This window comes from Cervus canadensis, chromosome 17, assembly GCF_019320065.1.
Source record: "Cervus canadensis isolate Bull #8, Minnesota chromosome 17, ASM1932006v1, whole genome shotgun sequence".
Classification (NCBI taxonomy): Eukaryota; Metazoa; Chordata; class Mammalia; order Artiodactyla; family Cervidae; genus Cervus; species Cervus canadensis.
Window position 1 is genome coordinate 60008244 of NC_057402.1, and position 17202 is coordinate 60025445.

Sequence of the window (17202 nt, forward strand, 5' to 3'; positions counted from 1 at the left end):
CCTGCATTGCAGGCAGATTCTTTACCAGCTGAGCTACCCAGAGAAGCCCAGATATATATGTGTATATATATATATATATATACACACATATAATGGAATATTATTCAAGCATAAAAAAGGACAAAATAATGCCATTTGCAGTAATATGGAGGGGCCTAGAGATTATCCCACTAAATGAAGTAAATCAGACAAATACAAATATATGAGACCACTTATATAATGGAATAAAAAAATGATACAAATGAACTTGCTTACATAACAGAAAGAGACTCACAGACACAGAGAACAAACTTATTTTTACCAAACAGGAAAGGCAGGTAAGAGGAAGGATAATCTAGAAAGCTGAGATTAACATATACATACTACTATACATAAAATAGACAATCAACAGAAAAAGAAAGTGAAAGTTGTCCCACTCTTTGCAACCCCATGAACTGTAGCATGCCAGGCTTCCCTGTCCTTCACCAACTTTCAGAGCTTGCTCAAACTCATGTCCATCGAGTCAGTGATGCCATCCATCAATTTCGTCCTCTGTTGTCCCCTTCTCCTCCTGCCTTCAGTCTTTCCCAGTGTAAAGTATAGTTCCAGCTGAGGCAGAAAAGGAGAGATGACCTTTATTGCATTGTAGGCAGACACTTCACCGTTTGAGCTACCAGGGAAGCACCTTATTATAAAGGTTACCCAAAACGTCCCACCTGCCTACTGTTTCTCTTGTCGCTTCCACAAACCTCCCTTTAAATATGAAGCCTCCCTGATTCCTCTCGTGCTCAGCCTGGTCATTAGGCCGACTGTCACCCCTCCTTCGGAGTCAGTTCTTTGCATCAGGTGGCCAAAGTATTGGAGTTTCAGCTTCAGCATCAGTCCTTCCAATGAATATTCAGGACTGACTTCCTTTAGGATGGACTGGTTGGATCTCCTTGCAGTCCAAGGGACTCTCAAGAGTCTTCAACACCACAGTTCAAAAGCATCAGTTTTTCAGTGTTCAGCTTTCTTTATGGTGGCTCAGACAGTAAAAGCATCTGCCTACAATGTAGAGACCTGGGTTCTATCCCTGGGTTGGGAAGATCCCCCTGGAGAAGGAAATGGCAACCCACTCCAGTATGCTTGCCTGGAAAATCCCATGGATGGATGGAGGTGCCTAGTAGGCTATAGTCCATGGAGTCCCAAACAGTCGGACACGACTGAGAGACTTCACTTTCACTTTCATACTGTCCATAAAGTTCTCCAGGCCAGAACACTGGAGTGGGTAGCCTTTCCCATATCCAGGGGATTCTTCCTAACCCAGGGAGCGAATCCAGGTCTCCTGCATTGCAGGCAGATTCTTTACCAGCTGAGCCACAAGGGAAGCCCAAGAATACTAGAGTGGATAGCCTGTCCCTTCTCCAGCAGATCTTCCTGACCCAGGAATCGAAGCAGGGTCTTCTGAATTGCAGGCTGATTCTTTACCAACTGATCTATCCGGGAAGCCCAACTAGGACCTACTTTATAGCATGAGGAGCTCTACTTAGTATTTTGTAATAACCTATGTGGGAAAAGAATCCAAAAAGAAATATATATTATATATAACTGAATCACTGTGCTATATACACCTAAAATTGACACAATATTGTAAATCAACTATGCTTCAATTAAAAAAAAATTTTTAATCTGAATTTTTGCAAAAGTCATTTTTAAAAAAGGAAGAGACATGAGTTTTTATATTGAAACTATTCATTATGTTTCTTAGAAAAGTACAGAAAGATGACCAACATGAGCCACATCAGTAGGAAACTTTACCACCTTAGCTATAAAAGGAAGGATGTAAACATCTCCAAAGGGGGGGGGGGGGAAGAGTCATTGAAAAAGATTAAATACAAGGATAGCCCCAAACTTCTAAACAGCAGCATAGAAAGCTGCAAAGCAAGGAGGGAGTGCTTTCCAAATTCCAGGGGGAAATTATTTCAACATTTGAATTTCATGATCAGTCAAACCATTAATCAATTATGAGTGAAAATAGAGCTGAAAGATCAAACAAATTATCTCCCTTACACTCTTGCTAGGAATACTACTGAGACGATTCCAGCCAAAAAGGGAATCAGTGAAAAAGACATCTGACCCAGGAGGTGGAATTCGGGCAGAGGTGGGGGACTCCGGGGGCAGCGGGGGAAGGCCCCGGGGCAGATGTGCAGCCTCAGGAGGCAGCAGGATTCATGTTCTCGAAGAGGTGCCTCCAGGGGGCAGAGCAGCTGGGAGAGTGGTGTGCGCGAAACAGGTGCTCTGGGGACAGCAAACAAACAACAAAACCAGCCGGCTCGAGGCATTTCCCATCACTGCACTGGGGAGTTCCTCATGCTGACATCAGGCTCCCAGCACCTTGGCTTTGATGCTCTTGAGTTGCTGAGTGGTGTCTGACATTTTTGCAACCCCATGGACTGTAGCCCACCAGACCCCTCTGTGCATGGGATTTCCCAGGCAAGAATACTGGAGTGAGCTGTCATTTCCTGACTTAGTGACTAAACAACAACAACCTTGGCTTACAAAACTCCTAAAGTTCCTGAATATTTAATCATTAGTTCTTTCAGCTGCTAGAAGCTGGTACTAGCATACTGATGAACTGATAAATCACTAGTTTGTAATTGTGTGGAAAATAGTATGCAGAGGCATTACACTATCCTGTCAGATAGAATGAATTCAGAGAGTAAAGTCAAGTGAAAAATGAGCAATTATTAATTCCAAGAAAGTTTATATACATTTATCCATTTTTTAATTAGAGGATAATTGCTTTACAATATTGCCATGGTTTTTGCCATAGACCAGTGTGAATCAGCAGTAGGTGTACATATGTCCCCTCCCTCTTGAAATCCCCTTCTTCCTCCCTCCCCATCCCACCCCGCTACGATTTCACAGAGCACTGGCAATGCTTTTTAAGTTATACAAGAGGAATGGTGCTTCCTTAGGAACACAGTCGGCTCAGTGTTCACAACAGAATGTTAACAGTAAAATGAGATCTAACAGAAATGACAACAGATAGGAAGAATGGGAGCAAGACGACTATATATGCTAAGTGCGTATTTCCCGTCAGGCAATGGTTGGATGACGCTTTGTTGTTGCTGCTGTTTAGTCACTAAGCTGTGTCTGACATTTTTGCAACCCCATGAACCATAGACCACCAGGCTCCTCTGTCCATGGGATTTTCCAGGCAAGAATACTAGAGTACGTTGTCATTTCCTTCTCCAGGGGATCCTCCCAACCCAGGGATTGACCCTGCATCTCCTGCATTGACAGACAGACTCCTTACCACTGAGCCACTTGGGAAGCCCTGCATAATGCTTAGAGGAGTAAATAAATAGCAATGTAGCAATGTAAGCATTTTTATTGGTTCCGAGAAGCAGTGTTGAAAGTGGTTACATTTGCAGAGTCCAACTCATGTAGACAGGGAGGCTTCCTTAAAACCTCCTGCTTTTAAGCACTATTCACAGTTGCCAAGATGTAGAAACAACCACATCTTTTATGTTCATTGACAGATGAATGGATAAACATGTGACATATATACAAAATATTACTCAGAAGGAGTAATAAGGAATATTACTCAAGAAGGAGTAATTTCCTTTGTGTACAATATATAAAGGATGCGGTACATACGAAACCACTAGGCCAGCTGGATATGACTTAAATTAAATCCTTTATAAATATACAGTGAAGGTGATGAATAGATTCAAAGGATTAGTTCTAGTCAACAGTGTACCTGAAGAACTATGGACAGAGGTTCATAATATTGTGTAGGAGGCAGCAAACAAAGCCATCCCAAACAAAAAGAAATACAAGAAGGTTGTCTGAGGAGGCTTTGCAAATAGCTCAGGAAAGAAGAGAAGTGAAAAGCAAGAGAGAAAGGGAAAGGCACTCCAATTAAATGCAGAGTTTCAGAGAATAGCAAGGAGAGACAAGACAATAAACAATGCAAAGAAACAGAGGGAAAAAAACCAGAAAGGGTAAGACTAGAGATCTCTTCAAGAAAACTGGAAATATCAAAGGAATGCTTTATCCAAAAATGGGCACAAAAAGGACAGAGTGCTAAAGACTTAACAGAAGCAAAAGAGATCAAAAAGAGATGGAAAGACTACACAGAAGAACTGTACAAAGAAAGATCTTAATGATCAGGATAACCACGAGGGTGTAATCTCTCACTCAGAGCCAGACATTCTGGAGTGTGAAGTCAAGAGGGCCTTAGGAAGTACTGCTGCCAATAAAGCTAGTGGAGGTGATGGAATTCCAGCAGAGCTATTTAAAATCTTAAAAGATGATGCTAGTAAGGGGTACACTCAATATGTCAGCAAACTTGGAAAAGCAGCAGTGGCCACCGAACTGGAAAAGGTCAATCCTCATCCCAATTCCCAAGAAGGGCAGTACTAAAGAATGCTCAAAGCGCTGAACAACTGCACTCATCTCCCAGGCTAGTGGGCTTCCCAGGTAGTGCTAGTGGTAAAGAAACTGCCTACTAATGCAGGAGATGTAAGAGATACATGTTCGATCCCTGGGTCAGGAAGATCCCCTGAAAGAGGGCATGGCCATCCACTCCAGTGTTCTTGCCTGGAGAAGCCCATGGGCAGAAGAGCTTGGCAGACTACAGTCCATCAGTCCATAGGATCACAAAGAGTAGGACATGACTGAGGCGACTTATCATGCATCCATGTACATACTAATAAAGTTATGTTCAAAATCCTCCAAGCTAGGCTTCAGCATTACATGAACCAAGAAATTCCAGATATTCAAGCTGAGTTTAGAAAAGGCAGAGGAACCAGAAATCAAATTGCCAACATTCGCTAGATCATAGAGAAATCAAGGGAATTCCAGAAAAACATCTACCTGTGTTTCACTGACTATGCTAAAATCTTTGATTGTGTGGATCATAACAAACTGTGGGAAACTCTTAAAGAGATGGGAATACCAGACATCTTACCTGTCTTACCTGTCATACCATCTTACCTGTCTCCTGAGAAACCTGTATGTGGGTCAAGATGCAACAGTTAGGAGATCCAAGATGGCAGAGGAGTAGGCAGATGTGGAGCACATCTCTCTCTATGGATACATCAGGAATACACCTCCAGACACAGAAGATCTTGCAGAACACCATCTGAGAGTGGGAAAGAGGACTTGACCACCAGAAAAGAGTATACAGAACCACACAAAACTTGGTAGGACAAAGGAATGAGAACGAAGAAGAGGAGAGTGAGTAGGACTGGATCTGCACCTGGGTGGGAGACTGAAGCAGGGGTCAGATCCCCACATTGAGGCATCTGTTTGGGACAGAGATGAAATGTTTGAGGCTGTTGGAGTGTGAAGCAGCTGATCTGGGACAGTCTGAATGGAATCACACATTCAATCCTAGCCGTAGCCATGTGTACCCCGGACAGGACACGAGTGCCCTAGAATGCTCAGTGGCTGGGAGCTGGAGGATAGAGATTGGAGAGCAATCCCAGGCAAGCTCTGCTGTTGACTGGGGAGATGGCCCTAGGGGGCGTGAGGGAGGCGACAGCAGTGGGAAATGCTTGTGAAGGAAAGCCAGGCAGACATGGAGGCAGGGTGATTCTACTGAGTCACACACGGGGGTGGGGCCGGGACTCTAGTCTCTCTCTCCCCACATGTCAGCACCTGGGAGCTGAAAGACCCCAGAGAGGGTGGTCCTTTAAGCACCTGAAGGGCCAAGCAATAGAGAAGAACTCCAGCCAGGGTGGACCTAAAGTGTTTGATATGCTGAACAAAAGAGAAGGACCCCAGGTAGGGTGGCCCCTTAAGTGCCTGATGCACCAAACAACAGAGAATGACCCCAACTGAGGGGGTCCTGTAAGTGCCTGAACAGGCCAAGCAACAGAGAAGGACCAGCCAAAGAAGCCCTCTGATCACCAGCTTCCAGAGGCTCGAAAAAGACACAGGTCCATAGCTCCTGTGGCTGAGGCAGTTGATGTCCCTGCACACTTGGCACCCATAGGGTTCCCATGATCCAAGCATCTCTGCCACCTCCATGCTGAGTCCTGCCTGGGGTAGAGCTGCCAGAAGCTAGAAAAAACCATAATAGTACCATACCTCCTGTAACAGTAGCCAGCAGCATTCCTGCGTATCTGGCATCGCCAGGGTCCCATGATCCAAGCTCCTATGATGCCTTCATGCTTGATCCCCACTGGGACAGAACGGCCAGAGGTTAGAAAAAACCCTAAGAGGATCATATCTCCTACTGTCCTAGCCGCCAGCTCTCCTGAGTATCTGGTGCTGCCGTAACTCTGCGATCCAAGCAGCTTCACCACCTTCACACCTAGTTGGTCCTCCCAGGTGCAAACCCAAGTCCTCCAAGGCAGCCTCCAGAGCAATCCCCTGTGGATGACTCACACATAGAAGTGGTGATAAAATCACAACTGATACAAGGGGCAGTGTGACTAAGGAAGAGAACCCAAAATCTTTGAATAGTGGTACAGGTTGCAGATTAAATCCACACAATAAGCTAGGCAGACTTTCTGTGTATGGAATATGTAAAAGGATAATGAGAGTTCCGGAAAAAGAAAATGAACTAGCACGGGCAGATGTGAACATTAAAGGCAAGAATACACAGGGGTCAGTTCAGTTCAGTCGCTCAGTCATGTCTGACTATTTGCAGTCTCATGGACTGCAGCACGCCAGGCCTCCCTGTCCATCACCAACTCCCAGAGCTTGCTCAAACTCATGGCCATCAAGTCAGTGATGCCATCCAACCATCTCACCCTCTGTTGTCCCCTTCCCCTCCGGTCTTCTATCTTGCCCAGCATCAGGGTCTTTGACAGTGAGTCAGTTCTTCCCATCAAGTGACCAAAGTATTAGAGTTTCAGCTTCAACATTAATCCTTCCAATAAATATTCAGGATTGCTTTCCTTTAGGATTGACTGGTTTTATTTCTTTGCAGTCCAAAGGATTCTCAAGAGTCTTCTCCAACACCACAGTTCAAAAGCAACAATTCTTCATGCTCAGCTTTCTTTACAGTCCAACTCTCACATCCATACATGACCACTGGTAAAACCATAGCCTTGACTAGACGGAACTTTGTTGGCAAAGTAATGTCTCTGCTTTTTAATATGCTGTCTAGTTTGGTCATAGCTTTTCTTCCAAGGAACAAGAGTCTTTTAATTTCATGGCAGCAATCACCATCTGCAGTGATTTTGGAGCCCAAGAAAATAAAGTGTCTCACTGTTTCCATTGTTTCCCCATCTATTTGCCATGAAGTGATGGGACCAGATGCCATGATCTAGTTTTCTGAATGTTGAATTTTAAGCCAACTTTTTCACTCTCCTCTTTCACTTTCATCAAGAGGCTCTTTATTTCTTCTTCAGTTTCTGCCATAAGGGTGGTGTCATCTGCATATCTGAGGTTATTGATATTTCCCCTGGCTATCCTGATTCCAGCTTGTGCTTCATCCAGTCCAGCATTTCTCATGATGTGCTCTGATATGCAGAGTTAAATAAGCAGGGTGACAATATACAGCTTTGACATACTCCTTTCCCAATTGGAACCATTCCATTGTTCCATGCCCCATTCTAACTGTTTCTTCTTGACCTGAATACAGATCTCTCAGGAGGCAGGTAAGATGGTCTGGTATTCCTGTCTCTTTCAGAATTTTCCAGTTTGTTGTGATCCACACAGTCAAAGGCTTTGGCATAGTCAATAAAGCATAAGTAGATGTCTTTCTGGAATTCTCTTGCTTTTTCACTGATCCAGTGAATGTTGGCAATTTAATCTCTGGTTCCTGTGCCTTTTCTAAATCCAGCTTGAACTTCTGGAAGTTCATTGTTCATGTACTGTTGAAGCCTGGTTTGGAGAATTTTGAGCATTACTTTACTAGCATGTGAGATGAGTGCAATCGTGTGGTAGTTTGAGCATTCTCTAGCATTGCCTTTCTTTGGGATTGAATTGAAAACTGACCTTTTCCAGTCCTGTGGCCACTTCTGAGTTTTCCAAATTTGCTGGCATATTAGGTGCAGCACTTTAACAACATTATCTTTTAGGCTTTGAAATAGCTCACCTCAGTGGAATTCCATCACCTCCACTGGCTTTGTTCATAGTGATGCTTCCTAAGGCCCATTCACTTGACTTCACATTCCAGAATGTCTGGCTTTAGGTGAGTGATCACACCATCGTGATTATCTGTGTCGTGAAGATCTTTTTTGTATAATTCTTTTGTGTATTCTTGCCACCTCTTCTTAATATTTTCTGCTTCTGTTAGGTCCATCCCATTTCTGTCCATTATTAAGCCCATCTTTGCATGAAATGTTCCTTTGGTATCTCTAGTTTTCTTGAAGAAATCTCTAGTCTTTCCCATTCTATTGTTTTCCTCTATTTCTTTTTTTTTTTTTTTTTCCATTTATTTTTATTAGTTGGAGGCTAATTACTTTACAAGATTGTAGTGGTTTTTGCCAGACATTGACATGAATCAGCCATGGATTTACATGTGTTCCCCATCCTGATCCCGCCTCCCGCCTCCCTCCCTATCCCATCCCTCTGGGTCTTACCAGTGCACCAGCCCTGAGCACTTGTCTCATGCATCCTCTATTTCTTTGCACTGATCACCGAGGAAGGCTTTCTTCTCTCTCCTTGCTATTCTTTGGAACTCTGCATTCAAATGGGTATATCTTTGTTTTTCTCCTTTGCCTTTAGCTTCTCCTTTTTTCTCAGCTATTTGCAAGGCCTCCTCAAGCAATCATTTTACCTTTTTCCATTTCCCCCCCCCCCCTTGGGGATGGTCTTTATCACTGCCTCCTGTACAATGTCATGAACCCCTGTCCATAGTTCTTCAGGCACTCTATCAGACCTCATCCCTTGAATCTATTTGCCACGTCTACTGTATAATCATAAGGGACCTGATAAGGTCATACCTGAATTGCCTAGTAGTTTCCCATACTTTCTTCAATTTAAGTCTGAATTTTACAAGGTGCTCATGATCTGAGACACAGTCAGCTCCCAGTCTTGTTTTTGTTGACTGTATAGTGCTTCTCCATCTGAGGTACAAAGAATATAATCAATCTGATTTCAGTATTGACCATCTGGTGATATCCATGTGTAGAGTCGTCTCTTATGTTGTTGGAAGAGTATTTTTTTTTTTTTTTAACTAGTACATTCTCTTGGTAAAACTCTGTTAGCTTTTGCCCTGCTTCGTTTTGTACTCCAAGAGCAAATTTGCTTGTTTCTCCAGATATCTCTTAACTTCCCACTTTTGCATTCTAGTCCCCTATGATGAAAAGGACATCATTTTTTTTCTTTTTCTTTTATGGTGTTAGTTCTAGAAGGTCTTGTAGGTCTTCATAGAAGTGTTCAACTTCAGCTTCTCCAACATTAGTGGTTGGGGCATAGATTTGGATTACTGTGATATTGAATGTTTTGCCTTGGAAACTAACAGATCATTCTGTCATTTTTGCGGTTGAACTCAAATATTGCATTTTCGACTCTTTCGTTGACCATGAGGGCTACTCCATTTCGTCTAAAGGATTTTTGCCCATAGTAGTAGATATAATGGTCATCTGAATTAGATTTGTCTGCTCACGTCCATTTTAGTTCACTGATTCCTAAAGTATTGATGTTCACTCCTGAAAGTGAAAGTCGCTCAGTCATGTCTGACAATTTGTGACCCCATGGACCATACAGTCCATGGAATTCTCCAGGCCAGAATACTGGAGTGGGTAGCCTTTCCCTTCTCCAATGAATCTTCCCAACCCAGGAATCAAACCAGGTCTCCTGCATTGGAGGCTATCCATCTGAGCTATCTATTTCCTATTTGGCCATTTCAATTTACCTTGATTCATGGACCTAACATTTCAGGTTCCTATGCAATATTGTTTTTTACAGCATTGGGCTTTACTTCCATCACCAGTCATATCCACAACCAGGCATTGTTTTTGCTATGGCTCCATCTCTTCATTCTTTGTGGAGCTATTTCTCCACTCTTCTGCAGTAGCATACTGGGCACCTACCGACCTGGGGAGTTCATCTTTCAGTGTCATATCTTTTGCCTTTTCATACTGGTCATGGGGTTCTCAGGGCTTCCCAGGTGGCCCAGTGGTAAAAAGAATCCGCCTGCCAATGCAGGAGGTGCAAGAGACTCTGGTTCGATCCCTGGGTCCAGAAGATCCCCTGGAGAAGGAAATGGCAACGCACTACAGTGTTCTTGTCTAGAAAATTCCATGGACTGGGAGCCTGGTGGGCTACACTCCATGGGCTCACAAACAATCAAACACGACTGAGTGACTGAGCGCACACATGGGGTTCTCAAGGCAAGAATGCTGAAGTGATTTTCCATTCCCTTCTCCAGGGGACCATGTTTGGTCAGAACTCTCCACCATCTTGGGTGGCCCTACATGGCATGGCTCATAGTTTCATTGAGTTAGACAAGGCTGTGATCCATGTGATCAGTTTGGTTAGTTTTCTGTAACTGTGGTTTTCATTCTGTCTGCCCTCTAATGGATAAGGATAAGAGGCTTATGGAAGCTTCTTGATGGGAGGAACTGGCTGTGGGGGAATCTGGGTCTTGTTCTGATGGATGGGGCCATGTTCAGCAAATCCTTAATCCCATTTTCTGTTGGTGGGCAGGGCTCTGTTCCCTCCCTGTTGTTTGGCCTGGGGACAAACTATGGCAGGGGTAATGGCAACCCCCTTCTAAAGGGCTTATGCCAGGCTGTTGTAGTCAGTGCCCCTGACCCTGTGGCAGGCCACTGTCAACCCATGCCTCTGCCAGAGGCTCCTGGACACTCACAGGCAAGTCTGGCTCAGTCTTTTGTGGGGTCACTGCTCCTTTCTCCTGGGCCCTGTTTCCCACAAGGTTTTATTCATGCCCTCCAGAAGACCATGTCCCAGTCCTGTGGAAGTTCTGTAATCAAACCCTAGTGGCCTCAAAGTTCAAATTCCCTGGGGGTTCTCAGTCCCTTTGCTGGATCCTCTGGTTGGGAAATCTGTTGTGGGTCCTAGAAATTTCAAAACATTCCAAGAGCTTCTTGGTATAATTGTGCTCCAGTTTGCGGGCTGTGTGCTTGGTGGCTCTATGGTGGGGCTGATGGCGACCTCCTCCAACAGGACTCACACCACACACCGAGCCTCCCAGGTCTGCTGCAGCCAGAGTCCCTGTCCCCACGGCAGGCCACTGCTGACCTGGGCCAATGCAGGAGACACCCAAATACTCAAAGGCAGGTCTGGCTCAGTCTCTGTGGGGCCTCTGGCTCCTGGTGTGTACAAGGTTTTGTTTGAGCCCTCTGAGCGTCTCTGGTGGGTGTGATATTTGATTCTAAATGTGATTTCACCCCTCCTACCGTCTTAATGAGGCTTCCCTGGTGGCTCAGATGGTAAAGCGTCTGCCTATGATGCGGGAGACCCAGGTTCAATCCCTGGGTTGGGAAGATCTCCTGGAGAAGGAAATGGCAACCACTCCAGTATTCTTGCCTGGAAAATCCCATGGATGGAGGAACCTGGTAGGCTACAGTCCATGAGGTCGCAAAGAGTCAGACATGACTGAGCGACTTCACCATCTTAATGGGGCTTCTCTTTTACCCTTGGATGTGGGGTATCTTTTTTTTGGTGGGATCCAACATTCTCCTGTCGATGGTTGTTCAGCAGCAAGTTGCAGTTTTGGAGTTCTTACAGGAGAAGATGAGCACACAATCTTGTACTTGGCCATTGCTCCTGGACAGGGATGCAGGTCCCCTAGAAAGCGCAGTGGCTGGGAGCTGGAGTGTAGGGATTGTGGAGCAATCCCAGGGCGAGGGCTGCTGTTGACTGTAGAGAGATGGACGAAAGTAATGTGAGGGAAGAGATTGTGGCGGGGATTGCCTGTAGAGGAAATCCTGGCAGCATGAAAGCAAGGTGATATTGCTGAGTGAGTCATGTGTGAGGGGTGGAGCCATCACCATCATTAACAAGATAATGTCAATCATGGAGGGATGCTCAACATTATTAATCACTAGGGAAATGCAAATCAAAACCACAGTGAGATATCTTGACATACCCCCAGGAAGGCTAGTATAAAAATAAAGTATAAAACAATAGGTGTTGGCAAGGATGTGTAAAAACTGAAATTTTGTGCACTAATGTAGGAATGTAAAATGCTACAGCCAATGTGGAAAATAGTATGATGGTTTCTAAACAACAACAACAACAACAACTAACCATAATTATACCCCAAACGGTTGAGAACAGGGACTCAAACAGGTGTTTATGAACTCATGTTCACAGCAGCATTATTCACCATAGTCAAAGGTGGAAGCAACCCAAGTGTCCATCAATAACATCAATAGATGAATGGATAAGCTAAATATACGATGGAATATTTAGTTCGGCTCAGTTCAGCTGCTCAGTCGTGCCCAACTCTTTGAGACCCCATGGACTGTAGCATGCCAGGCTTCCCTGTCCATCACCAACTCCCGGAGCTTGCTCAAACTCATGTCCATCAACTTGGTGATGCCATCCAACCATATTATCCTCTGTTGTCCCCTTCTTCTTCTGCCTTCAAGCTTTCCCAGCATCAGTATCTTTTCCAAGGAGTCAGTTCTTCACATCAGATGGCCAAAGTATTGGAGTTTCAGCTTCAGCATCAGTCCTTCCAATGAACACTCAGGACTGATTTCCTTTAGGATCGGCTGGTTTGACCTCCATGCAGTCCATGGATGGAATATTATTCAGCCTTAAAATAGAAGGAAATTCTGATGCATTCCTTATATCATGGATAAATTTTGTAGTCATTATGCTAGGTAAAATAAGCCAGACACAAAAGGGCAAATACCTTATGGCCCCAGTTACGTGAGGTATTTGAAGTGAAGTGAAGTGAAATAAAGCCGCTCAGTCGTGTCCGACTCTTTGCGACCCCATGGACTGTAGCCTACCAGGATCCTCAGTCCATGGGATTTTCCAGGCAAGAATACTGGAGTGGGTTGCCATTTCCTTCTCCAGGGGATCTTCCCGACCCAGGGATCAAACCCGGGTCTCCCGCATTGTAGGCAGACGCTTTACCGTCTGAGCTACCAGTGAAGAAAGAGTAGTCAAATTCATAGAGACAGAAAGTAAGATAAGCACTATTGGGGGGGGGGGGAGGGGAGAAAGGGCAGTTATTTAATGGGTGCAGAGTTTCAGCTCAGGATGATAAAAATGTTCTGTAACAGTATGTTTCATAGTTAACTGAAGACAATTTTTTTATAACAGGCAAATATCATTTTGATCTTTGACATCAGAACATCAGCATCATCTCACACCAGGAAGCGTAGCTATGTCCCTGAGGTTTTTACCACATTTTTTGAAATAAGGGCACAAATCCACTGGCTTCCTGATGATAAAAATGCTAGCTTTTTTAAACACATGCAATTTGATCAAGCATTTATAGGCAGATTCAGTAAAAGGATCTCCATGTGCGGTATACCTTGAAAATGTCAATATTTTTAGAGATTGTCCAAAATTCTCTCCTTTGGCCTCTTCTTGTTGAATCACACCTTGGGAGCAAGGCTGAAAACATTTTTTTTTTTTTTTAAAGAAGTATAACTTTACATTCCACTGTGTGAGAAAGGGGATGTGATTATTGGCTACATGTTAAAAATGCAGTTTCATGTTTATCCCTTTAAAGGTGCATTCTTAAACACGACCTTCTGCTGGAGGTGCCTTTGGGCGCTCTGCCTGAGCTGGAGAGATCAGCCTGCAGCCTTAGTCCCTCCACCCTGGCCTTCCACCCTGCACACTCCAGACCCACCAGAAGGCACTGGAGTTGAATAGAAAACCCTGGCATTCAGTGTTTTCTCAAGTGCCAGTCAGAATAAACCAAAGTCCCTGGGACATAAAATCTCTTCTGGGCCATGCACAGGGTACGCCTACCCTCTCAGTACCCTGGGTGAAAACTCCCGCCCGAATGAGAGGCATGGGACTGCTGTGAACCTGGGTGTCTCATGAGGAGCCTTTCTGCTTCTCCATGCAGCCTTTCCACTAGCCATCCTGCAAAGGAATCAGGGCAACTGCCCCCTCTCGGGTGGCCCCCGTGTTCCCTCCTTCTGTTCTGAGGGGACCCCAAAAGTGGCCAGGTACAAAAATGAGAGACCCAACCTGAGGCTATAGAAAGATTTCTTTAAATAAGGATGTACTCCTTATGTGAAAAAAAATGTTTACAGATATGCTATATATGCTTACAGATATTATAATCACCTTTTATAAATTATTTCCATATACTCTCAACCTATTATGTACTGCATAATATTAAGCATGTTCCAGGGAAGTAATGGGGAGGGAATATACCTAAGGAGGTTTTTAATGAATTCTCCCCCATATGCCTCTCCCACACATACACAGCAGTGAGAGCTCTACAGTGTGACTTTATTTTTTTTTTTCATTTATTTTTATTAGTTGGAGGCTAATTACTTTACAATATTGTAGCGGTTTTTGCCATACATTGACATGAATCAGCCATGGATCTACATGTGTTCCCCATCCCTCTGGGTCTTCCCAGTGCACCAGCTCTGAGCACTTGTCTCATGCATCCAACCTGGGCTGGTGGTCTGTTTCACCCTTGATAGTATGCTTGTTTCAATGTTATTCTCTCAGAACATCCCACCCTCGCCTTCTCCCTCAGAATCCTAAAGTCTGTTCTGTACATCTGTGTCTCTTTTTCTGTTTTGCATATTGGGTTATCGTTACCATCTTTTTAAATTCCATATATATGTGTTAGTATACTGTATTGGTGTTTATCTTTCTGGTTTACTTCACCCTGTATAATGGGCTCCAGTTTCATCCATCTCATTAGAACTGATTCAAATGAATTCTTTTTAATGGCTGGGTAATATTCCATGGTGTATATGCACCATAGCTTCCTTATCCATTTGTCTGCTGATGGGCATCTAGGTTGCTTCCATGTCCTGGCAATTATAAACACTGCTGTGATGAACATTGGGGTGCATGTGTCTCTTTCAGATCTGGTTTCCTCGGTGTGTATGCCCAGAAGTGGGATTGCTGGGTCATATGGCAGTTCTATTTCCAGGTTTTTAAGGAATCTCCACACTGTTCTCCATAGCGGCTGTACTGGTTTGCATTCCCACCAACAGTGTAAGAGGGTTCCCTTTTCTCCACACCCTCTCCAGCATTTATTGCTTGTAGACTTTTGGAGAGCAGCCATCCTGACTGGCGTGTAATGATACCTCATTGTGGTTTTGATTTGCATTTCTCTGATAATGAGTGATGTTGAGCATCTTTTCATGTGTTTGTTAGCCATCTGTATGTCTTCTTTGGAGAAATGTCTGTTTAGTCCTTTGGCCCATTTTTTGATTGGGTCATTTATTTTTCTGGAATTGAGCTGCAGGAGTTGCTTGTATATTTTTGAGATTAATCCTTTGTCTGTTGCTTCGTTTGCTATTATTTTCTCCCATTCTGAGGGCTGCCTTTTCACCTTGCTTATAGTTTCCTTTGTTGTGCAGAAGCTTTTAAGTTTAATTAGGTCCCATTTGTTTATTTTTGCTTTTATTTCCAATATTCTGGGAGGTGGGTCATAGAGGATCCTGCTGTGATTTATGTCGCAGAGTGTTTTGCCTATGTTCTCCTCTAGGAGTTTTATAGTTCCTGGTCTTACATTTAGATCTTTAATCCATTTTGAGTTTATTTTTGTGTATGGTATTAGAAGGTGTTCTAGTTTCATTCTTTTACAAGTGGTTGACCAGTTTTCCCAGCACCACTTGTTAAAGAGGTTGTCTTTTTTCCATTGTATATCCTTGCCTCCTTTGTCGAAGATAAGGTGTCCATAGGTATGTGGATTTATCTCTGGGCTTTTAATTCTGTTCCATTGATCTATATTTCTGTCTTTGTGCCAGTACCATACTGTCTTGATGACTGTGGCTTTGTAGTAGAGTCTGAAGTCAGGCAGGTTGATTCCTCCAGTTCCATTCTTCCTTCTTAAGATTGCTTTGGCTGTTTGAGGTTTTTTGTATTTCCATACAAATTGTGAAATTCTTTGGTCTAGTTCTGTGAAAAATACCGTTGGTAGCTTGATAGGGATTGCATTGAATCTATAAATTGCTTTGGGTAGTATAGCCATTTTCACAATATTGATTCTTCCAATCCATGAACATGGTATATTTCTCCATCTATTTGTGTCCTCTCTGATTTCTTTCATCAGTGTTTTATAGTTTTCTATATATAGGTCTTTCATTTCTTTAGGTAGATATACTCCTAAGTATTTTATTCTTTTTGTTGCAATGGTGAATGGTATTATTTCCTTAATTACTCTTTCTGTTTTCTCATTGTTAGCATATAGGAATGCAGGGGATTTCTGTGTGTTAATTTTATATCCTGCAACATTGCTGTATTCATTGATTAGTTGTAGTAATTTTCTGGTAGAGTCTTTAGGGTTTTCTATGTAGAGGATCATGTCATCTTTAAACAGTGAGAGTTTTACTTCTTCTTTTCCTATCTGGTTTCCTTTTATTTATTTATTTTTTTCTGCTCTGATTGCTGTGGCCAAAACTTCCAAAGCTATGTTGAATAGTAGTGGTGAGAGTGGACACCCTTGTCTTGTTCCTGACTTTAAGGGAAATGCTTTCCATTTTTCACCATTGAGGATAATGTTTGCTGTGGGTTTGTCATATATAGCTTTTATTATGTTGAGGTATGTTCCTTCTATGCCTGCTTTCTGGAGAGTTTTTATCATAAATGGATGTTGAATTTTGTCAAAGGCTTTTTCTGCATCTATTGAGATAATCATATAGTTTTTAACTTTCAATTTGTTAATGTGGTATATTACATTGATTGATTTGTGGATATTAAAGAATCCTTGCATTCCTGGGATAAAGCCCACTTGGTCATCTTCTTAATATGTTGTTGGATTCTGTTTGCTAGAATTTTGTTAAGGATTTTTGCATCTATGTTCATCAGTGATATGTGTGTTCATCAGTGATATTTTAGTGTGATTTTAATTCCACTGTTTAAATGGCAATGTTATTAATTTGATTCTCTTGAGACACAGGCCTAAAAGTCTGTGAGGCACTCTGGTTTTCATAGTTAAGTGTAAGTGAGAAGCAGCCCGCTGTACTCCCAGCACTAAGTGTATTTTACACACATTTTTCATTTCTATCTAATCTCTAAAGCTTCACAGGCAGTGACTGGTGGTGGGGCGGGAGTAGGTACCCAGGTCCATAAGATCAGTCATGTCAGGTGACACCTACACATTTCAAAACTAAGTTAGGTAACATCCTCAAATACTCCTTA

General features: G+C 43.2%; 1 non-coding gene across 1 annotated transcript; it reads left to right on the forward strand.

Annotated features, from left to right (window-relative positions):
- The first annotated feature begins 11306 nt into the window (after positions 1 to 11306).
- Positions 11307 to 11378, forward strand: TRNAH-AUG. Its single transcript has one exon. It is a non-coding gene; the product is annotated as a tRNA-His (tRNA).
- Positions 11379 to 17202: the final 5824 nt, after the last annotated feature.